The sequence below is a fragment of the Mesoplodon mirus genome (assembly GCF_964341445.2).
Source record: "Mesoplodon mirus genome assembly, chromosome: 15".
NCBI lineage: Eukaryota > Metazoa > Chordata > Mammalia > Artiodactyla > Ziphiidae > Mesoplodon > Mesoplodon mirus.
Window position 1 is genome coordinate 65864595 of NC_138991.1, and position 26684 is coordinate 65891278.

At 49.4% G+C, this 26684-nt stretch overlaps 1 long non-coding RNA gene across 2 annotated transcripts in view; it reads left to right on the plus strand.

Moving 5' to 3' along the window:
* Positions 1-6266: 6266 nt before the first annotated feature.
* Positions 6267-26684, plus strand: part of LOC309817396 — a 200587-nt gene continuing 180169 nt past the window's right edge. For both annotated transcript variants that reach the window (XR_014296127.1, XR_014296128.1), the window contains exon 1: positions 6267-6633. This is a non-coding gene — a long non-coding RNA (uncharacterized lncRNA). The remainder of the gene's footprint in view (positions 6634-26684) is intronic.

The window sequence follows — 26684 nt, forward strand, 5'->3', positions numbered from 1 at the left end:
CCGAGGAACAAGAGCATCAGTGGTCTCTGCAGGCTGCACCCCAGGTCTCCAGGTCTCAGGGCTGCAGTAAAGACGAGGCCTCCCAGGCAGCGATGTCTGACCTCACGGGGCCCCCTCCTTGGCAGCCTTTGTGCACTTTGGAAATGGGCCTGACATTAGCTAATTCAGCTTCATCAATGTCAATAAGATCAAATTAGGTTCTATCATATTACATTAGTTGACAGCAAATCAAATGAGACATTTTTGAAAATCTGAGTTGACAAGGCTACCCCCACAAGTAAGTTTTCCAGAAAGTAAACCACGACTTATGGAGCAGCAACTCACAGCCCAGTGACTTGGCTTGTAGCTGAGGCCTTCCTATAAACTCCTCTCCGTGGCTCGTGCCACATTTCCTGCTGCTGCCAGGTGGCGATCAACCCCAGGGCTGGCCTCCGTCCATGGCACATACACGCCTCAGCACAACCAGATGGGCCGCTGGCATGGAAGCTGGAATGGAGACTAACAATCTCTGAGCCCAGATGTAATGTCCAAGGGGATCCAGCCCGCAGAGCAGAGCTACCTGGGCATATGACTCTGACACAGACATCCATGGTGCTGAAATGACCCCCTGGCCTCCCCCTACCCCACCTCCTCCTGCCATAAACGGATGACTAGAAATTCCAGTTCTAGGTGAGTGAGGGGGTATTAGCCCTGGGAGGTGGAGAGCAGCAAACTGCCCCAGGTCCGATTTCTCCCCCTTCTGGCCCATCCCTGGCAGCATCAAGTCATCTTCGGCCCCAACCTCCTGCTTCAGGACCAGATGGAAGGAGACCACTTGAAAAAGCCAATCTCACAGAATCAGCATTTCTTTCCAAGACTCCAAGTCACATCTGAGAAAGGAAAGATCAACTACAAGCAAAGAGCAGCTGTCAGCCCAGTGCTTCACACCGGCCCTGGCTGGTGCTCTAGGGTCCTGGGTTCCAGGGGGAGGATTCATGGGGTCGGGGAGGAGAGCTGCTTCCAAAGGTCTGGGTGTATCTTCATCATTTCCACCACTGGGTATGATTTTCTTGGCTTATCCCCCTGCAGCCTGCAGATGCTCACCTGTTCAGGGTGACAACCTGTCCACCAGAACATGTGTGCTTTAGGGGCACTTCGGGGCTACAGAGGGGGCAGGAGCACCCGCAGGCCTGTGTTCCTTAGAAGAGATGCCCCCATGGTTAGGATGTCCGCTTATCCCAGTGTGGAGGCTGAGGAGATGGTTGCTGGGGAGTGGGGGGGTGGGGTCAGTGTGACCAGGGGAAGGGATGGGGTCCAGCAGCTGGAACCCCCTGAGACCTTGACACTTGGAGGGGCCTCGAGATGACATCCCTGGTAAGGCCTGCACCCCCTCCTTCCAGACCACTTTACCCTGCTCGGACTCACCTCTCAGAGGTCTTCATGGGAGGGTCCCCTTGTAGGTGGCCTTTGATGTGTCAGGTGACTGGAGTGTCACCTAGAGACACATGCTGGGTGAGGGGTCCCCCACCCCGACCCCCATCCCAAACCAGGAGATGCATGTGGGTCTTGGGACTGCTCTCCTCCAGGAGGGCACGAGGTCCTCTGTGTTTCAAAACCGCCCACGTGTGAGGGAGGTGCTTGGTGAGGGCTGCTGTCCACCAGTTCCCTGCTTTTCCATCCCTGCCTCTCCCAACAGGGGCCCTTATAGGAAAAGCTCCTCAGATTCTTCTCTTTCAATTTCACTCTTCTCTCCCTTATTTCGGAAGGTTCTGAAGCACATTCTCTCGTTCCTTTGTCAAGCTGCTGTGTCAGAGTTTGAGATGCCACCAGGAGACCCCTGAGCCTGGCACTGCTGTGGCTTCATCAAAGGGACTTGGGTGGAACACAGAACCACTGCAGCCCCGCCGATGTCCCCACTGGGAATGAATCCCATCAGGGCACCAGGGCTCACAGACTTCAGGGGACCCCTGCCTTTGGGACTGGCCTTCCTCCTTCCTCTTACCTGCTGGTCAGAAGCCCAGGCATCCCCACCTTGGCTCCAGCCCCCTGGGACAGCTTTGGGGTAATTCAAGACCCTCACACTCCTTTATCTGCCTGGGGATGAGAATGTCTTTTTTTTTTAAGATTTTAAAATTATTCATTTATTTTGGCTGCATTGGGTCTTCGTTGCTGTGCGTGGGCTTTCTCTAGTTGCGGCGAGCGGGGGGCTACTCCTCGTTGCGGTGTGTGGGCTTCTCATTCCGGTGGCTTCTCTTGTTGTGGAGCACGGGCTCTAGGCCTGCGGGCTTCAGTAGTTGCAGCACTCAGCCTCAGTAGTTGCAGTACATGGGCCCTAGAGAATGTGGGCTTCAGTAGTTGTGGCATGTGGGCTCAGCAGTTGCGGCATGTGGGCTTTAGTGTGTGCGGGCTTCAGTAGTTGTGGCTTGCGGGCTCTAGAGCACAGGCTCAGCAGCTGTGGCACATGGGCTTAGTTGCTCTGTGGCACGTGGCGTCCTCCCAGACCAGGGGTCGAACCTGCGTCCCCTGCATTGGCAGGTTGACTCCCATCCAGTGCTCCACCAAAGAAGTCCCAAGAATGTCTTAAAAACTGCAACTGGCTGATTATGGAGGGCTGAGTGTGTGCTGCAGGTGTGGGTGGAAAGATGGGGTGTGAGGTTCCTATGTCTGCAGGGTCTTCCAAGCGTGAAGATCTGTGTGTTTTCTTCCAGCCAGTCGACTCCCTACACCATCCTCCCAGGAAGCCCAGCTCCAGGATTATGAGGGCAAAGGTTTTCCCCTTGCTTACCTGTAACTTCCACTCCCTCGTGGGTTCAAGTCCCAATCTGAGTTGCACGGTGTCATATATAAGATTCATCCATGTCTTTGCATGGGTTGATGTTTCATTTCTTTCTATCGGTAAATAGTATTCCATTGCATGTGTATGGGAGGAAAAATAATTTTCCCTCTACCCTTCTAGGTTCTTGCTTGAGATCCCCTTACCCCCCACCAATAAAAGACAGATTAATAGGCAAAAAACAAATAGAAGTTTGATAACATGTATACCTATTGTATACATGGGAGATACCCAGGAAAACTGAGTAACTCCCTGAAATGACCCAAGTTATTTCCTTAAATGCCATCTTCAGCTAAAAACAAAAGAAAGATGATGGGGTTGTGGGGGAGCCAGTAAGGGATCTTATCAGGCAAAGCACAGTGAACAAGGGTATGATTTAAGTTCAGGCCTTCTCCACTGACAACAGTTTCATGTGATTTAGTCATCCTTCAATTCCCTGTGCGGAGAGGGAGAACCCTTTCAAATGAAGATTTGCATAAATGTAAATTTCCCTCCCAAAAGGGCAAATTCTACTCATTTTTCAGAGATTCTCCTGTGTCTGCTGTTTTTTTTTTTTAAATTAATTAATTAATTAATTATTGCTGTGTTGGGTCTTCGTTTCTGTGCGAGGGCTTTCTCTAGTTGTGGCAAGCGGGGGCTACTCTTCATCGCGGTGCGCAGGCCTCTCACTATCGCGGCCTCTCTTGTTGGGGAGCACAGGCTCCAGACGCGCAGGCTCAGTAGTTGTGGCTCACGGGCCTAGTCGCTCCGTGGCATGTGGGATCCTCCCAGACCAGGGCTCGAACCCGTGTCCCCTGCATTAGCAGGCAGACTCTCAACCACTGCGCCAACAGGGAAGCCCCTGTGTCTGCTGTTTTTAAAAATAAATGAGGGAGCGCACTGCAGTGAAGAGTAGCCCGTTCGCCACAACTAGAGAAAGCCCGTGCATAACGAAGACCCAACGCAGCCACAAATAAATAAATTAAATAAATAAACAATCAAATAAATAAATAGATAAATAAATAAATAAATGAGGGACTTCCGTGGTGGTCCAGTGGGTAAGAGTCCGAGCTCCCAATGCAGGGGGCTCAGGTTCGATCCCTGGTCGGGGCACTAGATCCCGCATGCCGCAACCAAGAGTCCGCATGCAGCAACTAAGAAGCCTGCTGGCTGCAACTAAAGTCCGCATGCCACAGCTTAAAAAAAAAAAGATCCTGCATGCCTCAACAAAGATCCCGTGTGCCTCAACTAAGACTCGACACACCCAAATTAATTAATTAAATTAAAATTAATTAATTAAAAATAAATGAGCTCAGGGACTTCCCTGGTGGTCCAGTGGTTCAGAATCCACCTTCCAGTGCAGGGGACGTGGGTTTGATCCCTGGTCAGGGAACTAAGATCCCACATGCCGCAGGGCAACTAAGCCCACATGCTCTGGAGCCCAGGCACTGCAATGAAGATCCCGCGGGCCACAACTAAGACCTGAAGCAGGCAAATAAATAAATAAATATTTTTTAAAAAATGAGCTCACAATAATCCTTATGCCAAAGAGACATATTTTGGGGTGGCACATTCTGCTCCCCTTGACATGTATGTGCCCCAATTTGCTTATGTATTCATCTACAGAAGGACATCCTGATCTCTTTAAGTTTTTAGCCATTAGGAATGTGCTGTGCATAATTTTAAAAAATATTTATTTATTTATTTAGTTGCGCCGGTTCTTACTTGCGGCATGTGGGATCTTCGTTGCCGCATGCGGGATCTTCGTTGCGGCGGCATGCGAGATCTAGTTCCCTGACCAGAGATAGAACCTGGGCCTCCTGCATTGGGAGCGTGGAGTCAACCGCTGGACCACCAGGGAAGTCCCAGGAGCTCCTCCTTGAATGTCGTGCCCCTGGTGCCTCACTAGCCCCACCCTGTCCTGACTCTACTGAAGGATATATTTCAGAAGTCTGAGCTGTAAGAAAGAATGAATAAGAAGAACAGTGGTAAATACAAACATTGATTGTATGTACAGTTATAATGTCTATGGAGTTAATAAGAAAACAAACAAAAAAACAATCAAAAATCCCTACACAGACCCAAAACAACCGTCTTGGGCTGTGCATAATTTTATGTTAGTTTTTGTTTGAATACAGTTTTTCAAAGCAGTTGTCTAAATACTGGAGGTGTGATTGTTGGATCCTAAAGTGAGATTTGTTTAGATTTGGAAGAAACAGCCAAATTGACCTCCAACGTGGCTGTACGTGCATCCCACCAGCAAGGAAGGAGCGTTCCTGTTGAGGCAGGAGATAGACGGGCCCCAGGCTGAGCAGCTGGAGTTTGTCCCATGTGGACAGATACTCCAAGATGAGGAGAAAGAGAAGAGCTGAGTCCTGCCCACATAAGAGATAAAAGACCACATATTCCTCATTCTCGAGGTCAAGGAGACCTCTCCAACTACACATGCGCAGAAAGGCTCCTGGGGGTCAAATAGGAAGGGGGCGACACCCCACAGTAAGTGATGCCAACCTACCCATAGGCCTCTTCTCTAGACTACATCTTGGCTAAGAGATGCACGCGCACACATGGGAGGACCCTGAGATAAATCAAATACGGACTCAGAACCAGGCAAAGCAAGATGATTGGCCAAAGGAAACCTGGAAGAAATGCCCCATAAAAGTGATTCAAACTACCATGAGGGCGCAAAATCTCTCTCTGAGCCTACCTTTGTGTCAATTTACACGTACCCTTTTTCCTCCTAATAAACACTTTACTTGTTTCACTATTTTCCATCTCTATGTGGAAATTCATTTCTACACAGCTGATGGGCCAGGGCCTTGTCACTGGCCACTGGTCCCTGGTAGTCTAGTAGCTAGGATTCAGCGCTTTCACTGCCATGGCCTGACTTCAACCTCTGGCAGGGAACCGAAACCCTGCTTCAAGCCGTTTCAGGCCGAGGCCACCCGCCATCACTGTCTAGTCCACTAGTTCGTATTTTTCAATTAAAATTTTATTATTATTTTGGCTGTGCTGCAGGGCATGTAGGATCCTCGTTCCCCGACCAGGGATAAATCTGCGCCCCCTGCATTGGAAGTGCGGAGTCCTAACCACTGCGCCTCCAGTGAAGTCCCTCCTCTAGAATTGTTAGTTTTGCGATTTAAATTTGTGGACAATTTTGAGTGCCTTTCGGTGTCAGTTGTAAAGCTTCTGTCTGCATTCATTTCATTCCATATGGTTTCCAATTAGTTGCTCCTTAACTATGTTTTGAGAAGACACGGCAGGATATTCGGCTCGATTTCAATTTGAATTTCCAAAATTTAGTGGGAGCAGCCCAAGGGCCCGCAGGGAGTGCGGCCTGGCTGAAAGCGGAGCGCTGCGGGGCCTGCACTTCCTGGGCGTCCCGCAGGGGGCGCTCAACCCACCCGGCTGACCCCACCGTGCGTGCGAGTTCCGCCCCCAGACTTCGGTTTGCGGCCGGCTGGCGGGAGTTCGGCCTCCTCGGGACCCGCCAGGGCTTCGGGACAACGCGGGGCCGTGTCCTCGCCGACAGGAGTCCAGTCTCCTCAGGACCTGCCCGGAGGTGCCGACGCGGGAGGAAGTTGTGAGGAGAAAGTGGGGAGACTTCCTGGGCTTGCGCACACGCGTTCCCCGCGGGCTCGACTCTGCGCCCAGCTGAGAGCAGTTGGGTCTCCTCGGGCACCGCCGGGGCTTCGGCTGGGACGCCCGGGTCAGCGTCTCTGCTGACAGAGCTCAGTCTCCTTAGGACTCGCCGGGGTTTCAGCTTTAGGACAACACGGGGCTGCGTCCACGCTGACGGGAGCTGGGTTTCCTGACGACCCAGGCGACGCCGGGAGGAAAAGGTGAGGAGAAGTGGGGGAGAAGCTTCCTGTGGGTGACTGACGTCTGTTTTCAGACGACCCAGAAGCGCTTGCTGTGGAAAGCTGGGTTTTTGGTCAGTTTGGTGTGTGGTGTAGATGGTGTCCAGTTTTCCCAGCACCGTTTATGGTGGGGACTGGCCTTCCTCTTGGTGTGTCCTCGGCCCCTTTATCATAAATTAATGGACCCCCTCCATGTGGGGTGAATTTGGGGCTTTCTGTCCTGTTCCTCTGGTCCGTGCGCCTGTTTTTGTGACAATTCCGCACTGTGTTGGTGACTGTAGCCTCATACCGGTAGTGTGAAGTTGGGGAGGGAGATGCCTCCAGCCCGTTCTTTCTCAGTGTTGCCTTGGCTATTTGGGGTCCTTTGTGGTTCCACACAGATATTAGGAGGCTTTGCTCTATTTCTGTGAAAAAATACCATTGGAATTTTAGGAGGGCTTGCATTCACTGTGTACATTGCTTTGGGGGGAATAGACATTTTATTTTAATAAATTTATTTATTTATTATTATTTTTTATGGCTGCGTTGGGTCTTCGTTGCCGCGCGCGGGCTTTCCCTAGTTGCGGCGAGCGGGGGCTACTCTTCGTTGCGGTGCTCTGGCTTCTCATTGCGGAGCGCGGACCCTGCAACAGTAGTTATGGGCTTCAGTAGTTGCGACACACGGGCTCAGTAGTTGTGGCTCGCGGGCTCTAGAGCACAGGCTCAGTAGCTGTGGCGCATGGGCTTAGTTGCTCCGTGGAATGTGTCCCCTGCATTGGCAGTCGGATTCTTAACCACTGCACCACCAGCAAAGCCCAGAATGGACATTTTAACAATAGTAATTCTTGCGTTCCATGCGCACGCGGTATCTTTCCATTGATTTGTGTCTTCTTCAGTTTCTTCATCAACGTCTTAAAGTTTTCAGTGTGCAGGTTTTTCACGTCCTTGCTTAAATTTATTCCTTGTTATTTTGTTCTTTTTGATGCAATTGTAAGTAGGGTTTTTTTTTTCCTCTTTCTGATGGTTCATTATTAGTGTTTAGAAATGCAGTTGATTTCTTTGAATTGATCTGTACTGAATTCATGTATTATTTCTAATAGTTTTTTGGTGGAATGTTGTGGAAAATTGGAATTCCAAAATCCCACTGTTTCTACCACATCCAGGTCATCCACAGCTGGGAAGAAAGGGAAGTCCTTTATATTGGGAAGTCCTAATACAGTCTTCCCACAGTGCCTCTAAATGACATGTGGACTTTGCGTGAACTGGGTCTGGGTAAGGCTTGGCCTCTGTATGGAAGTTTGATGTTTTCTCTGCTTTTCTGGCATGGTTTTGACATGGTGGTTTGAAAAGTAATTTACTTCCCAGTAATTTCAAATGTACAGACAACTTTACATACATAAAAGCAAGTCTTGTATCTTGATTAAATATATTCTTAAATATTAATGTTGACATTATTTAAAATTAAATTGTTTTCATAAGTTCTTTTTCAGATTATTTATTGCTAGCGTATACGTATAAGATAGATTTTTGTGAATTGATATTTTGTCCTATAACTGAATTAGTTGACTAGCTCAAATAATTTTTTGTTGTTACAGGATGTTTTATATATAAGATGATGTGCTCTGTGTTCTGTGAGTAGACACAGTTTTAATTTTTCCATTCACACATGGATGCCTTTTCTTTCTTTCCTCAAAACTCTGGGTAGAACTTCTAATATACTATTAAGTAGCAGTGGTGAAGGCCAGTTTCCTGGCCTTGTTCCTGATTTCAGGAGGAAAGCTTTCAGTTTTTAACATTGAGCATGATGTTAGCTGTGGCTTTGTGTACTACTCTTTTTCATATTGAACAAATTTCCTTTTATTCCTACTTTCTTGAGTGTTTGTATCATGAAATAGCACCGGATTTTGATTATAGCTTCTTCTGCAGTAATTGATATGATCATGTTTTTACTTCACACCATTATAGAGATTCAATACATTGCTTAGTTTTAGTATGTTGACCTGACATTTCTGGTGTAGAGAGAGTTGCTTATGGCATTGTCCGTTTCATGTTCCCTTGGTTTCATGTTGCTCTAATTTTGTGGAGGATGCTTGCGTTCATATTTACAAGGTATACTGGTGTAATTTTCTTTTGTATGATGTATTTGTGTGGTTTGATTAGATCTGGCTTGGTGTTGGTGGTTTGGAGGGTTAGCATTAGGGCTGGGGCTGGTGGCCGTTATGTGACCCACACGTCGCAGACCAGGCCGCCCGCCTCTGACCTCCGCGTCCTGCCCGCCATCTCTGGCCTGGCCCTCAAGAGACTCCTCTCTCCCCGGAGGGAAGAGCTGACCGCCCACTCGGCTGCCCTCTCGCCTCTGCCTGTCCGTCTGTCCTCCCTGAGTCAGGACACCATGTCCTCCCTGAGGCTCCTGGCTTCCGGCCTTGGGGCCCCACCCCCACGAGCTGTGTCGCCCAGCAGGATTGGTCACCTCAAGAGGCCCCAGAAGACGGACTCCCTGGGACCTCAGAATGGGACTCTGTGGGCAGATGGGCCACCTCAGAGGTGCCCGGGGAGAGATGAGGTCACTGACCTGTGTGTGGGGAGGTCCTCATGGGCAGAGGTTTGGACACAGACACACGGGGGAGAAGGCAGTGTGATGGCAGAGACAGAGACGGGGCTGAGGGTGGCCTGGGACTGACTGACCCCAGAACCCGCGGGAAGGGCGGGCCCCCAGCACCTTGATCTAGGGCTCCGGGCCTGAGAGTAAATGTCCCCTGTTCCAACCCCTGCCCCCCATCTGGTATGCAGTGACGGGGCCACAGGAAACCCACACCCGGCCTGGGGTGGGGGCGCACTGTGCTTGTTGACACCCAGGACCGTCACTGGCCCCTCCCCTCTGGGCATGACCCCCACTCCGCCTCGGGGAGGGACCCAGGGCTCCCAGCCCTCACGTCCCTGTCACGGCGACCTTCCCCCTGCCACCTCTGGGGCATCTCAGGCCCCAGAAAGGAGCCACCGCAGCATGGTGACCACGGCGAGTGGCTGCAGGCCACCCCACCCCACCCCGAGACCTGAGCGTGGTCATCTGAGAAGTGACCCACCAGTGCCCCCGACCCAGGCTCCCCGTTTCACAGGGCAGGTTCTAATGCCGAGTTCCTGGAGGGGGATGTCGAGCAGGGGTGACTGAGGCCTGTGAATCTGTGGGCCAGAGAGATCTTTCCCAGGAGCCCAGGCACAGCTAGGCCAGAGCGAATCCGTCCCTCCCCTCCCGTACCCCATGGAGTGAGGATAAAGCCCCAGTGACCCCCAAGAAGAGACATGACACCCAGAGGGCTAGAGCATCCACAGAGCGGGACGGAGTGTCCACCTCATTCCCCCAGAGAGAACGATGTCTTCACCGGGGCCACCAGGCTGGCCCATGTCCCCACAAACATCCAGCCTCAGTGAACCAGCCAGACAGAAAACTCTCTTCCAGGGTCCCCTGTGTTTATAGACCCAAGCTCGGGGGAGGCGGGCTGGCCCGAGGGAGGACGGACGTGCCCAGCGCTGGACACTCCCTGCCCGCCCCCTGCCCACCCCCTGCCCCTCTCCTGCGCCCTGTGGTCTCACCCCTCAGGAACCCTCCTCTCCAGGCTCCCAGCACCCACATTTCCCACCTCAGCCCCATCACTCTCCAATTCAATTTGCCTGTTTCCCCACTGGGTGAGCAGGAGGGTGAATGCCCGGCACCGGTGTTTCCACCAGTGTAGACAGGGCTTCCCTTCTCTTCCCAGCTGGGGTCTGGCCAGACACCGGGTAGTTTCCAGCTGTGCGGGTCTCAGGCACCAAACAGCAGGGAGCAGCCCTGATACCCGCGCCTGCAGCGCCGCCTGCTGGTCTCTCCGTCCTCCCGTCGGGCACAGTCTTCACCTTCCCCGCTGCCTCGGATGGTCCGTCTCCTCACTGTCCAGCCATCACCCCCAGCTCCACACCCCTCGTCCAGCCTCAGGGATGACCCAGGACCCTCCCTGGGCTCCCCCGCCTGCCCACCCTTGGTCGCTGTCCTCAATCCACCTGTGCAGACAGGTGAGGGTTCCCTCCAGAGGCTCCCAAACGCTTCAGCCCAACATCCTCCCCGAGGTCGGTCCCATGTCCCGTCGGATGTTCCACCATCACCAAGCCCCCAGCTCCATGGCAAGGGCAGGTATCAGGCCTGCTGCATGCACTGCTGTGTGCCCTGCTGTATACACAGGCATGACCCTGCCCCAGGGCGCAGGAAAGGTGGCCCACCTACGGGATGCGGGGAGGTGTGACTGGCCACAGGGAGCCCTGGCTGTGCTCGCACCCTCCCGGGGAGGACGCTTCAGCGTGGTCCCTGGAATGACCGGGAGGTCGGCCAGCAGCGCCCCCACCCAACCTCACTGTCACCACAAGAAACAAAAGACGCCCCCGTGCAGAAAGACGGAACATCACCAGCCTGATGCTGTCCTGAGCAAGGCTGGGAACTGGGCTGCTGTAGTGGGTTGAATGGGGGGCCCCCAAAAGTTACATCTATGTCATGCCCCCCAGAATCTGAGAATTGAACCTTATTTGGAAGCAGGGTCTTTGCAGGTACAAATAGTTACGGATCTGGAGCTGAGGTCATCCTGGGTCAGGGTGGCCCTAAATCCATGACAGTGTCTTTCTAAGAGACAAGAGGAGAGACAGAGAGGAAACAGCAGGAGAAGATGGAGGCAGAGATGGGAGAGATGTGGTCACAAGCCCAGGGACGCCTGGAGCCCCCAGAAGCTGGAAGAGGCAGGAAGGACCCTCCCCTGGAGCCTCCGGAGGGAGCGCGGCACTGGGACACCTTGATGTGAGATGTCTGGTCTCCAGGACTGAGGGGACAGGTTTCTGTTGTTCTGAGCCTCCGTTTGTGGCCGTTTGTCACAGCTGCCCCAGGAAGCTAATGCAGCTGGTGAGCAGCTCCCTGCCCAGACCTAAACCCTCCCTCCTCCCGTTAGAGGCAGCCCGCTGCACCTGTGCTGTCTGCACAAACCATGTGGTTCACGCCGAACCCCGGCTCCCCTTCTGGGCACTGGCATTTTGGAGGGTGAGGGCAGACAACACCACGTGACCAGCCCCCAGCCAGGTGCCAAGTCGCTAATGAGCTTCCCTGGGGGGACAGGGGTGGGGGTAACTGTCATGGTTCTGCCCTTCCTCGCTGGGGGAAGAGACACCCTAGAGACCCTCGAGGCAAGGAGGGGGCACGGAGGGTCACGACGTGTCTGGAGCAGGGGCCCTCCCACCCGTGCACCCCTACTGTGCACCGAGACCCATCTCAGCCGTGAGCACACAAACCGTGCCGAGTCCTGTGAGCCTCCCAGCAAGTCCCTGAAGGTGAGGGCAGCCCTTCAGACCCCACCCCTTTCCTCCACGTCTAGTAGGTGGAAGACCCACTGCTCCTTGCCATTCCAGAAGCGGTTCTGGAGCTGCTCTGGGAGTGGTTCTGGGGTTTTGCAGGCTGAGCCCCTGTTGCTGTGCCCCCCCTTCCCCACAGGAACATCCAGAACGAGCTGTTTGCTCTGTTGCCTGAATGCGCCCCCGCCCAATATTCTCAGGAAAGAATCGGAGAGGACGCTCATTCACATGCCCCTTGCAGCGCACAGGGCTCTCGTGGGCAGGCACCCAGCAGCCCATGGGGCTCACGTGGGAAGATCCCTCTCAAGGCACAGGGCCCATCTTTACAGGCCCCCCGACAGGCTCAGTACACAGGAACCATGCACATAGCCCTCGTTGCAGAGTATCCCCAGCCCACCTGTTGGTCAGAGCAGGACCTGAACTAACAAACAGCAGCTCCTGGATAGGTCTGTGACCCTGGGCTTCACTCACGCGCCTCCCTCCACCGGGTCTTCCAGAGGCTTCCTCTGCCTCTGGGGCACTGGGCTCCTGTCTCCACCCACCACCCCTCCTCTCCCTGACTCCTGGGTTCTTCTCAGTAGGAGAGGGTCTTCTTGAAATTGTCTCCCACTCGTGGGCCAGATAAAATGATTAGAAAACAAGCCAGGGCTACAGCCCCATGTCCATCCTGATCCTCAAGACACCTGTTCCTTGGACTTGGCCAGTGCAGCAAGACCCATTTTCTGCAACTACAAGCCCCTGATGGGCGAGGATTGGCTGACCTGGGCAGCCTGACCCGGCCAGCCAGCCCTCCCCAGGCGTGCCTGGGTTGAGCTCTCTATAGACACCCTCTCCGGGCAGCAAGAGCACCCGCAGCTGTACCTGAAGCCATACTCTCTGCCCCATCAGCCACCGCGGGGCTGGGCTTGTGGGAGAGAGTGAGGGGCCGCGGGCTTCTGGCTGGCCCGGTCTGAGTGGGGCTCTGCTGGACCTTCCACAGGAGTTGCTGGGCTGCTACCTGCTAAGGAAGAGGATGTGTCGCCCATACCTGCCATTGGAAGTTCTCCCCAGGCAGAGGTGAGGAAGCAAGAAAAAAGGCAGTGGGGGTCAGGAGAGGAGGGATAGCTCAGGTAGGTAAATGGAAAGCTTCCAGAAGAGCACCCGGGGCCAGGGCCGTCCTACATGGCCTGCGGGAGCCAACTCAGTAAGCGTGCTGTCACTGGCGTGCTGCAAGCCCTTTCCTCCAGCCTGTAAGGTCCTTGCACAGATTTAGGTTTGCTTCCCTGCGAAGGGTGGATAAAGTCCAGGAGCAGCTGGCCTGGGGGTCAGCTAAGGTTTACTCAGAGACGCCGCCGCACCAGCTTTCCAATGAGGACGCTCCTTGGGGTGGGGAGAGCTTCTGGCTGCATGAGAGAAAACTGCCCACCTCTGACCAGCTTGAGACTTGTTCATCGGTGTAGCAAGTGTCCTGATAGGCTTTTCATCTGTGTACCTGGCGGGTTCTTTTTTTTTTTTTTTTTTTTTTTTGCGGTATGCGGGCCTCTCACTGTTGTGGCCTCTCCCGTTGCGGAGCACAGGCTCCGGACGCGCAGGCTCAGCGGCCACGGCTCACGGGCCCAGCCGCTCCGCGGCATATGGGATCCTCCCAGACCAGGGCACGAACCCGTATCCCCTGCATCGGCAGGCGGACTCTCAACCACTGCGCCACCAGGGAGGCCCTGGCGGGTTCTTAATTAGCAGCGTGGATGGTGACGTCAAAGGTCCTGAATCAAGACTGAAATACTTACCCCACACACGTACAGGTGTAAGAACCTGGGGAGGCCGTGTGCAGCCGGCACCCTTAGGGATGGGCTTCTGACTTGACCCCCAACATTCTGGTGCCCAGCCACTGCTTTAAGGTTTCTGGGGGCCCAGTGCTGATTCTAAGGGTTCCGCAATCCAGCCTCTGTCTGCCTTTAGTGAGACCCAAACTTCCAGGATCCTACAGAGCAGGGTCTGTGTGACTGTTCTGTGGCTTCTCTAACAAATGACCACAAGCTGGGTGGTTTAAAACAACAGGAATTCATCCTCCCCCAGTCCTGGAGACCAGACACCTGAGATCATGATGTTGCAGGACTGAGGTCCCTCCAGAGGCTCCAGGGGAGGATATTTCCTGCCTTTTCCAGCTTCTGGGAGCTCCAGGCGTCCCCAACTTGTGGCTGTATCCTTCCCGTCTCTGCTTCCGTCTTCATGTGGCTTCTTCTCTGTGTCTGGGTCTCTCCTCTTTTGTCTCTTATAAGGATGCTGTCATTGGCTTTAGGGCCACTCTAACCCAAGATGACCTCATCTTGAGATCCTTAACTACATCTGCAAAGACCCTTTCCCCAAATATGGTCCTGTTAACATGTTCTGGGGGGACACATCTTTTGGGGCCACCATTCAACCCATTGTCTGTGTATGAAACAACCCTCTCATTTTAGGAGATTACCAAGGTCCTGTATAGACTGGCACAGACAGCAGCCAAGTAGGTGGGGGTCTGGGGAGAATGAGGACCCAGGAAGCACCTGGAAAGGATCAAGGCCTGGTGAGCTCTTCCACCGTGGGGCTGTGAAAACAGCCACTCCACTCTGTCCGTGGAAAGGAGCCCAGTGCAAGTGCAGAAGTGGTTACCTTGCAAAGCTGCCTCTTCTGGGATTTCATCGTCAATAGCATCATGTAACCAATAACTGTGGGCTTGGAGGAATTGCTTTCTGGTGTGTGATGATGGCACTGTCACTTTAGTCTCATCAAGCCTAGAATAGGAATGTTTGAAGGAGAAGAGTTTGGGAGATTGTGAAGGAATCTTCTTTGGGAGATTATGAACCAGTCTTCCTTGGTTGTCAAGGAAACCTGGCAAGTTTGTCAAGATTGTCAAGGAAACTGCTTTGAAGCACCATCACCTGAGTGGTGGTCTGGGCGTGACTGTGGTTTGAGAAAAGTGTGATGAGATTAAGCCTTACTTTCTGTAAGAGCTGGGGAGGGGTTTGTAAAGCACCTTGGCTCTTAGGGCAAAGGTTTGTTGCTGGAACAAAGGGTCTCCTCAGATGGGCTGAGGCCCAAGGTGTCTCTGTCCCCTTCACGCAAGAGACCAGGGCAGGTGCGTGTCAGGGCCCAGGCTCTGTCCCCCTTGCTTCTCCTCCCCGCTTCCAGGTGGAAAGCTCCAACCAGCAGGGTGGGGTGACCACGTGGGCACCGAGCCCTCCATCCTAGGATGCAGACTGGCCAAGGCCCTCACCCCCTCCACCACTTCCCCTTGGTAACAGGAAATACTGCGCCCCAGCTGCAAGGGGTGGGAAGGCTGGGAGGTGCAGGGGAGCCATGAGCAGGAGAAAGGAAAATGGGTTCTGGTGGGCAGCTGGGCGGCTCTGCTGTGAGGGTCACCCGGACACCAGTACACAGTCCTGGGTGCTGTGAAATTACACATCAGCATGAGCTCTTTGATACTTTGTGGTTCTGGAAATCCTATAGGAGGTGGTTCACAGCAGGTGAAGCTAATGCTCTCAATGGATGTGGTCAAGCCAAAGGTCTGCATTTCAGACTGAAGGTGCCGATGTACACACAACACAGAACCATCTCGTGTGAATGTAGTTCAGGCGTGTTTAACGTGAATGCAGTTGTGTTATGCCTAAAACCTTCTATCTTGGGCCTCTCCTCGGGGACAACATCCTCAGTTCCTGAGATTCCTGTAACTCACGTACGGGGGAATGGAGAGTGGGCTCTGTCCATCTGAGACCTGAGTTACCCTGTGTGTGAGTCTGCTCGGGGTTGCCCTAACAAATACCACAGACAGGGCAGCTTAAACAACAGACCAATCTCCTAGTCCTGGATGCTGTCTGAGATCAAGGTGTCTGCAGGCTGGTTTCTCCTGAGGCCTCTCCCCTTGGCATATAGACAGCCATCTCTTCTCCCCCTGTCCTCACATGGTCTCCTGCTGTGCCTAACTGTGTCCTAATCTCTTCTTGTAGGACATCAGTCCTATTGGATTAGAATCTATCCTAGTGACTCCATTTTACCTTGATCACCTCTTTAAAAACTCTGTCTCCAAGTACAGACACATCTGGGGTCCTGGGGGCTAGGGATTCAGCATGTGAATCTGGGGGGACACAACTGAGCCCACACTATCCTGCTTAGGTACCAACATGTGCCTTGGTCCCTCCTTCCTTCAAGTCACACGGGGATCATGCGATGGCCCAGGGAGAGGCCACTCCTGCAGTGTTTGTGTCCCAACTGGGGAGCCCTTCTCTGCTCTCTTTGATCACGCAGCAGCAGTGCCAGCCCCCTCCTGAGGTGAGCAGTTCTGGGGTTTTGTGCCGTGTCACCTGGCCTGCTGAGGTGCTCAGTGTCAAGGAACCCAGGAGCCACAGCCTGGCAGGGATGCCGGAGACTCTCAGGGCCTTGGCAGATGTCTGTCTCACCAGACACCCAAGCAAATTGAGGGAAAGATTTTGGGGGGAATCACAGGAGGGAGAGAGTCAGTCTCCTTTATGCTTCAGAAAGACCACATTGGGGTGGGATGTGAGATGCACCGTGTGGGTGTTACTGAGTCTAAGCTGGCTCTGCTTGCTGCATGACAGGCCAGTAAATCAGAGACAAGGTGTTCAGGCAAGGAATACAACTTTTTTGGAAAGCTGGTAGACCGAGAAGATGGCAGACTTGTGTCTCTGAAAAACCATCTTACCGGGGTTTGGATGCCAGTTTCTTTTATAGAATAGAGAGGGGAGGATATGAGGAAGTAAAGTAAAAAGGCCATAATATTTGCAAATGTCCCCTGGAATGGCCAGCCTTGGGGAGGGGCTGTGTTAATTTCTTCTTTCTTGCAGCCATCCACAGGTGGACAGGGTCAGGATGTACAAAGGCACTTTGGTTTAACATTCTGGCAGAGGGGCAGGGTTCCCCGAGGCAGGCCGTTCTGTATGATTATAATAACAAAAGCAACGAAAAGCAAAGGCTAAAGTCAAAGAAACAGATTGAACTTGGAGTATGATTGAGCTCTTCCCTGTTACAGGGGCAGGGCTTTGTCAGGGCCTGATGGAGGAATCAGGCCCAAGATTGGGCTTGGGCCAGGGCTGTGGGTGTAGAGGGGAATTAGCGTGGGGACTGGCCATAGACTCTGGAGGAGGAGCTGACAGTCTGGGGCACAAGGGCAGTGGGAGCCTGGAGACCCCAGTGTTGCCGAACCAAGCTTGGTTCCACGTGCCCATGCACACGGTAAAGCCAGTCTACTGACACCAGGCTGTGGTGAAGGAAAGTGCAGTGTTAATTGTAAAAGTGCCAGTGCAAGGAGGACAGGTGGCTTGTGCTCTAAACACCCGGAACTCCCTGAAGGGTTTCAGCAAAGCAATTTTAAAGGCCAGGTGAGGGGATCAGCTGGTGCACAATTCTCTGGCTGATGGTGAGGTAACGACGGTTAACATTGTAAATTCTTAGGCACCAGTAGCTCTGGGGCTACGTGTTCATGATCATCAAGTAGTTAATTTCTTCCATTTGGTGGTGGGTTTAGCATCTGCAAAACAACTCGGGAAGTGTGCATCAAATGCTGTTATCTAGGTACTTCAGAGAAGAGTTACAACAGAGGATATGGTAGAGGGGTCTGTCCCGGGAATGCCCCATAGGGTCCTGCTCGGTTACAGCAGGTGCCTGAGCTCAGCAACCAGGGGAGGTGGGTGCCTCCTGGGTGTGGGGAGCTGCAGGATCCCAGCCCTCTGAGGGGCCTGTTAGCCCCAGGGTGAGATGGGGATGCAGTGGCTGGACAGAGGCCTCTGGCCTGGGAGAGGGGTCCAGGCTGGAAATGTCACTGGAATCATCGCAGGGAGGGAGAAGAAAGACCAGGCTGAAGCAGGTGGGTCATAGCAGATTATGTGCAGGTGACAGTGGTCCTGATAGAAGCAACTCAGAGCCAGAAAGGAGTGGCCATCAGGGGCTCAGCTTCATTATCTTGTTCCTTTGTAAAACTCCCATGACAGTTTGAAACACCACCAGGAGACTTCTGGGCCCAGCGCTGCCATGGCTTCATCAAAGGGGCCCAGGTGGAAAACAGAACAACTTCAGGCCCCGCTCATGTCCCCACTGGGAATGAATCCCATCAGGGCACCGGGGCTCACAGACTTCAGTGAACCCCTTCCCTCAGGACTGGTCTTCCTCCTTGCTCTCACCTGCTGGTCAGAGGCCCAGGCACCCATATCCGGGCTCCACCCCCCAGCCCCCGGGACTGAGTAGTATTCCATTTTATATCTGTACAACATCTTCATTTTTCTGTCAACGGACAATTTGGTGGTTTCTGTCTTGGCTATTGTAAATAGTGCTGCCCTGAAAATAGGGGTGCACATGTCCTTTTGAATCATGATTTTCTCCGGATCTAAGCCCAGGAGTGGGATTACCAGATCCAATGGGAACTCCGTATTTTGGTTTATAAGGAACCACCATACTGTTCTCCACAGTGGCTGTACCAATTTGGATCCCCACCAGCAGTGTAGGAGGATTACCTTTTCTGCATGCCCTGTCCAGCATTTATTCTTTGTAGATATTTGTTGGCGATGGCCATTCTGGCTGGTGGGAGGTGATACCTCATTGCACTTTTGATTTGCATTTCTTTAATAATTAGTGATGTTGGGTATCTTTCCATGTGCTTATTTTTTATACAGTGTGAGTAAAATTTACCTCTTGCAGCTGGCTTCTTGGAAGTCATCCCTGTTTTGAATTCTTTTCCGATGATTTACCCCATGGCATTTCTTGAGGGCAGGTGACATTTAGAGCCCTGCAGGCCTTGTGAAGATTGTGTCCATCAGCACCGGTTTTAAAGTTGTTGTTATGGGAAACGGCCACAAGGTGGCAGCATTTCTTCATGCCCAACTCTGGTTACTTGGGCAACCAGAGCCTTAGGGAATGTCCTGTTCCTGGGTTTTCAGTTAGAGTGGACTGTGCCTGAAGAAACACCCAAGGCTTGTGTGTCATTACTTCTTCCCCCTAATTCCTTGCCCACCGGACAAATCCCAACTCCTGTAACACCACTCTGCTGAGGGTGCTGCCATCCGTAGGTGGGGCGACCCTAAGGAAGGAGGCTGGAGGTGGGGGCTCACTACCAGGAGCCATGGAGCCCAGGGCACTTTTCAGAGCTCTTCCAGCTCCGAGGCTCCACCGTCCTTTGGATGCGCTAGGCTTGCTTTCGCTGTAGGAGGGCCTGACTGAATCTGGAGATTGTGGGCTCATGCAGAGGAGGACAGACACACCAGGTCCTTCCGGGGGCCTCACTGGCTGGCACGTCCTTGCCAGCTCACTCAGCCCCATGACAGTCCAGCCTTGAGACAAAGCCTGCTCAGATCCCACGCAGTGACACCATCCCAGGACCCAAGGACTGAGGGGAATAGATTAAGCATTTCTTTTCTCTCTCTCTTTTTTTAAAGTTTATTTTGAATTGGAGTATATAGGTAATTCACAGTGTTGTGGGTTTTTTAAAGGTGTGCAGCCACTTGATTCACTTATACATAGATGTATATGTGTTCTTTTCCAGGTTCTTTTCCCATATCAGTTATTAGACTGTTGAGTAGGGTTCCTTGTGCCATACAGTGGGCCTTTGTTGATTATTTTATAAATAGTGTGCATATGTTAATCTCAACCTGCTAATTTCTCCCTGCCCCCAACTTTTCCCATTTGGTAACCATAAATTTCTTTTTTAGGTCTTCCAGGTTGTTTCTGTTTCATGAAGAAGTTCATTTGTATCCATTTTTAGATTCCACCTAGAAGTGATATTATATGATACTTGTCTTTCCCTGTCTCACTTACTTCACTCAGTATGATCATCTCTACTTCCGTCCATGTGCCTGAAAATGGCATTATTTCATCCTTTTTTATGGCTGGGTAATATTCCATTGTGCCTGTGTAGCACATCTTCATTATCCATTCATCTGTCCTTCTACACTTAGGTTGCTTCCGTGTCTTGGCTATTGTACCTGGTGCTGCCATGATCACTGGGGCACAGGGGTTTTTAAAAATTTTGGATTTCTCTGGATCTAAGCCCAGGCGTGGGATTGCTAGCTCATATGGTACTTCTATGTTTAGTATCTTAAAGAATCTCCATACTGTTCTCCATACTGGATGTACTGATTTACATTCCCATCAACAGTGTAGGAGGGTTCCCTTCTCTCCACACTCTCTCCAGCATTTATTGTTGTAGATTTTTTGATGATGAGCATTCTGGCTGGTGTGAGGTGATCCCTCATTGGACTTTTGATTTGCATTTCTCTAATAATTAGTGATGCTGAGCATCTTTTCATGTGCTTTCTGGCCATCTGTATGCCTTCTATGCAGAAATGTCCACTTAGCTCTTTGGCCCTTTTTTTTTTTTTTCTGGTACGCGGGCCTCTCACTGTTGTGGCCTCTCCCGTTGCGGAGCACAGGCTCTGGACGCGCAGGCTCAGTGGCCATGGCTCATGGGCCCAGCTGCTCCGCGGCATGTGGGATCTTCCCGGACCGGGGCACGAACCCGTGTCCCCTGCATCGGCAGGCGGACTCTCAACCACTGCGCCACCAGGGAAGCCCTGGCCCTTTCTTTTGATTGTTTTTTTTTTGTTGTTGTTGTTTGTTTTTGATATTGAGCTGCATGAGTTGTTTGTATGTTTTGAAGGTGAATTCCTTGTGGGTATTTTCTTTTGCTAGTAATTTTTCCCATTCTGAAGTTTTTCTTTTGTTTATGGTTTCCTTTGCTGTGCAAACGGTTTGAAGGTTAATTAGGTCCCATTTGTTTATTTTTGTTTTAGTTTTCATTATTCTAAGAGGTGGATCACTAGAGAATTTGCTGTGATTTATGTCAAAGTGTGTTCTTTATATTTTCCTCAAGAGTCTTATAGTATCCATCCTTACATTTAGATCATTAATCTATTTGGAGTTTATTTTTGTGTATGGTGTTAGGGAGTATTCTAATTTCATTCTCCTTTTAATTGTTTAGGGAACCTCCACACTGTTTGCCATAGTGGCTGTTACCAGTTTACATTCCCAGCATCAGTGTAGGAGGGTTCCCTTTTTTTCCACACTGTCTCCAGCATTTATTGTTTATAGACTTTTTGACAGTGGCCATTCTGACCAGTGTGAGGTGATACCTCATTGTAGTTTTGATTTGCATTTCGGTAATATTTAGCGATGTTGAAGTCTTTTCATGTGTTTTTTTTTTTTAACAGTGTGAGTAAAACTTACCTCCTTAAATTGGCTTCTTGAACGTCTGCCCTGTTTTGAATTCTTTTTCGATGACCTATCCCAGGACATTTCTTGAGGGCAGGTGTTTTTTTACTTACAGTCCCACAGGCCTTGTGAATATGAAGTGTCCATCACCGCTGGTTTTAAAGTTGTTGTTATGGGAAACGGCCATAGGAGGCACCATTTCTTCAGGCCCAACTTTTTTTTTTTTTTTTTTTTTTTGTTATTTCATTTTTATTTTATATTGGAGTAGAGTGATTTCCGATGTTGTGTTTGTTTTAGGTGTAGAGGACCTTGATTCAGTTCTACATGGACATATGTCTATTCTTTTTCGGGTTCTTTTCCCATATAGGTTATTACAGTGTGTTCAGAAGAGGTTCCTGTGCTTTTCAGTAGGTCCTTTTTGATTAATTATTTGGTATGTATTAGTGTATATGTGTTAATCCCAGCCTGCTAATTTATCCCTCCCCCACCTTTCCTTTTGATAATCATAAGTTGTTTTTCTAAGTCTGTGAGTCTGTATCTGTTTTGTAATTAGTTCATTTGTATGAATTTATAGATTCCAGCTATAAGTGACACCTTAGGATATTTGTCTTTCTCTTTCTAACCTACTTAACTTACTAAGATTATCTCTAGGTCCATAGGTGACTGCAAATGGCATTATTTCATTTTTTTCATGGTAGAGTCATATTCCATGTGTACACGTATCACTTCTTTATCCATTCATCTGTTGATGGACATGTTGTTTACTTCCATGTCTTGGCTATTGTAAATAGTGCTGCAGTGCACGCTTGGGTGCACGTGTCTTTTCAAATTCTGGTTTTACTCTTTTTTTTTAAAACATCTTTATTGGAGTATAATTGCTTTACAATGGTGTGTTAGTTTCTGCTTTATAACAAAGTGAATCAGCTATATGTATACATATATCCCCATATTCCCTCCCTCTTGTGTCTCCTTCCCATCCCACCCCTCTAGGTGGTCACAAAGCACCGAGCTGATCTCCCTGTGCTATGAGGCTGCTTCCCACTAGCTATCTGTTTTACATTTGGTAGTGTATATATGTCCATGCCACTCTCTCACTTGTTCCCAGCTTACCCTTCCCCCTCCCCGTGTCCTCAAGTCCATTCTCTACGTCTGCTCAACACATATACTCTTAAAAGTGGGACTGCCAGATCATATGGTAGCTCTGTTTTTACCTTTTAAAGGCACGTCCATAGTGTGCTCTATAATGGCTGCTACCAATTACATCCCACCAACACCATAGGAGGGTCCCATTTTCTGAACTCTCACTCTCGTAATTACTGTCTGTAGTCTTTTTGATAATGGCCATTTTGACTGGTGCATGGGGGTATCTCTCTGTTGTTTTCATTGGCGTGTCTCTAATAATTTGCCGTGATGAGCATCATTTCATGTGCTCTTTTTTTTAAACAGTGTGAGTTGTATTTACTTGTTGATATTTTCTTCTTGATAGTTTGCTCTGTTTTTAATTATTTTCATTTACTTGGCACTGGACATTTTTTGAGGGCAGGTGTAATTTAGAGCCCAGCAGTTCTTGTGAATATTAAATGCCCATAAGCAATAGTTTTCAGGTTGTTGCTGGAAGTGTCCACAAGGTGGCAGGATTTCTTCTGGCTAAGTCTGGTTAGTCCGGCTGCCAGAGCCTTAGTAGAAGTCCTATATTGGGGTTGTAATTTGAGTGGAAATTTCCAAAACAAACACCCAATAGTTCATGTCTCATTAGGTCGTGTCTCATTAATTTAATTTTTATTAAATTAATTTCTATTTCTTATTGGAGTAACATTGATATACAACGTTGTTTGTGTTGTAGGTGTGCACAAAGATTCTCATTTATACACAAATATATATCTAATCATCTTTGGATTCTTGTTTCATATAGGTTATTAAAGAGTATTGATAGATATCCCTTGGTATATATATACATCTTTGTTGATTAGCTATTTTATATGAAAGAGTTTGTGTTGGTTACTCCAATCTTCAGGATTTATCCCTTGCCCTCTTCTTTCCTCTTTGGTAACCTTAATTTTTTTAAATTATTTATTTATTATTTTTGGCTGCATTGGGTCTTCATTGCTGTGCACAGGCTTTCTGTAGTTGCCACAAGCAGGGGCTACTCTTTGTTGCAGTGCTCGGGCTTCTCACTGCGGTGGCTTCTCTTGTCGCGGAGCATGGGTTCTAGACACGCGGGCTTCATTAGTTGTGGCACATGGGCTCGTAGTTGTGGCTCAGGGGCTGTAGAGCGCGGGCTCAGTAGTTGTGGCGTACGGGCTTTGTTGCTCCGGGGCATGTGGGATCTTCCCAGACCAGGGCTCGAACCTGTGTCCCCTGCCTTAGCAGGTGGATTCTTAACCACTGCGCCACCAGGAAAGCCCAATTTTTTTTTTTTAAGTCTTTGAGACTGTTTATGATTTCTCAGTTATTTTATTCGTGTGCATTTTTAGATTCCTCCGGTAAGTGATATCTTATGATATTTGTCTTTCTTATTCTCAATTACTTCACTAGTTTAATTATCTCTGGGTTTATCTGTGTTCCTGCAAATGGCATTATTTCATTCTTCTACATGGCTGAGTTATATTCCATTGCATACATGCATCACTTATTCTCTATCCATTCATCTGGACATGTTGTTTGCCTCCATGTCTTGGCTCTTGTAAATGGTGCTGCAGTGCATACTTGGGTGCATGTGTCCTTTCAAATTCTGGTTTTCTCTGCATATACTCTTAGGGGTTGCACTGCCAGATCATGTGGTAGCTCTACTTTTACGTTTAAAGGCACTTCCATATTGTTCTCTACAGTGGCTGTTACCATTTACATCCCACCAGTACCGTAAAAGGATTTCCTTTTCTCCGTGCCCTCTCCACCTTTTTTTTCATTATAAATTTGGTGATGGCCTTTTAGACTGGTGCAAGGTGATCCCTCCACACGTTGAAATTGCCTTCTTCAAAGTCTGCCCTGTTTTCAATTATTTTCGAACATGTAGGCCTGGACATTTTCTGAGGGCAAGTATCATTTGGAGGACAGCAGTCCTTGTGAATATTAAGTGCCCCTAAGCAATCATTTTGAGCTTGCTTTTGCTGGAAATGGCCACAAGGTGGCAGGATTTCCTTGGGTTCATCTCTGGTTACCCCGGCAACCAGAGCCTTCGGGGGAAATCCTCTCTGGGGTTTGTAAATTAGAGAGGAATGTGCCAGAACAAACACCCAAATCTTGTGTCTCATCACCACTTTTTTATTAGATAAATTTTAATTTTTTGTTGGAGTAACACTGATACACAATGTTGGGTATGTTGTAGGTATACTGAATCAGTTTCAGTGATCCATATACAAATATGGAGTTATGTTAGGCTTCTTTTCCCACATAGCTTATTGGACAGTGTTGATAGCCCTTCCTTGGTATGCATAGATCCATGTTGAATATTTGTTTTATATGAAATAGTTTGTTACCCATCCTTCTAATTTATCCCTTTACCCCTTCTGTCCCCTTTGGTAGCCATATGTTTGCTTTTTAAGTCCCTGAGTCTGTTTATGTTTTCTCAGTTATTCCAATGGTGTGTCTTTTTAGATTCCACCTTGAGGTTATCTCATATAATATTTGTTTTTCTGATTCAGACTTACTTTACTTAGTATGATTATCTCTAGGTTTTTCTATGTTCCTGCAAATGGCATTGTTTCATTCTTTTACATGGCTGAGTCATATTCCATTCTGTATGTGTATCACTTTTTTATTATCTGTTCATCTGTCCATGGAGGGGTAGCACTGGCAGATCATATGGTAGCTCTATTTTTATGTTTAAAAGCCACTTCCATATTGTTCTCTACAGGGGCTGTTACCATTTACATCCCACCAGCACCATAAAAGGATTTCCTTTTTCTCCATACCCTCTCCACCATTTTTTCATTGTAAATTTCATGATGGCGTTTTAGACTGGTACAAGGTGATCCCTCGTTTTAGTTTTGATTTTCATGTCTCTGCTAATTGCTCTGTTGAGAATGTTTTATGAGCTGTTTTTCTTCATAAACAGTGTGAGTAGAATTTACCTGTTGATATTGCTACTTGAAAATCTGCCTTGTTTTCAGTTATTTTCGAACACTTAGGCCTGGACATTTTTTGCGGGCATGTATCATTTAGAGCTCAGCATTCCTTGTGAATATTAAGTGCCTATATGTAATCCTTTTGAGGTTGCCTTTGCTGGATATGGCCACAAGGTGGCAGGATTTCCTTGGGTTCACCTCTTTTACCCTGGCAACCAGAGCCTTAGGGGAAATCCTGTTTGGGGTTTGTAAGTTACAGTGGAATGTGCCAGAAGAAACACCCAACTCTTGTGTCTCTTTACCACTTTTTTTTTTTTTGTGGTACGCGGGCCTCTCACTGTTGTGGCCTCTCCCGTTGCGGAGCACAGGCTCTGGACGCGCAGGCTCAGCGGCCATGGCTCACGGGCCCAGCCGCTCCGCGGCATGTGGGATCTTCCCGGACCGGGGCACGAACCCGTGTCCCCTGCATCGGCAGGTGGACTCTCAACCACTGAGCCACCAGGGAAGCCCTCTTTACCACTTTTTAAATTAGATTAATTTTTATTTTTTATTGGAGTAACATTGATATACATTATGTAGGTTGTAGCTATAGAGAATCGTTATCAGTTATACATATTCTTATGTCTACGCATGTTCGGGTTCTTTTCTCAATTAGGTTCTTAGAGGGTGTTGATAACCCTTCCTTGGTATACATAGATCCTTGTTGAATATCTGATTTATATGAAATAGTTTGTGTTTGTTAATCCCATCCTCCTAATTTATCCCTTGACCGGTTCTGTCCACTTTGGTAAACATTTGTTTATTTTCTAAGTCAGTCTGTTTATATGTTCTCAATTTTTTCAGTCGTGTGTATTTTTAGGTTCCACCTATAAGTGTTATCATATAATGCTTATCTTTCTGACTCTTACTTTATGTAACATGATTATCTCCCTGTTTATCTATGTGCCTGCAATTGACATTATTTCATTCATTTATATGGCTGAGTCATATTCCATTCTGTACATGTATCACTTCTTAATCTGTTCATTTGGCCATGGACAGTTTGTTTGCCATCATGTCTTGGCTCTTGTAAATGGTGCTGCAGTGCACACATGGGTGCACATGTCCTTTCGAATTCTGCTTTTCACCGCATATACTCTTAGGGGTAGCGATACCGCATCATATGGAAGCTCTATCTTTAGCTTTTAAAACTCACTTCCATAATGTTCTCTATAGTGGCTGTTACCATTTACATCTCACTATAAAAGGGTTTCCTTTTCTCTATGCCCTCTACACCATGTATTCATTGTCGATTTTTTAAAAACTTTTTTAAAATTTATTTTTAATATATTTATTATTTATTTTTGGCTGCATTGGGTCTTCGTTGCTGCATGCGGGCTTTCTCTAGTTGCAGCGAGCGGGGGCTACTCTTCGTTGCGGTGCATGGGCTTCTCACTGAGGTGGCTTCTCTTTGTTGGGGAG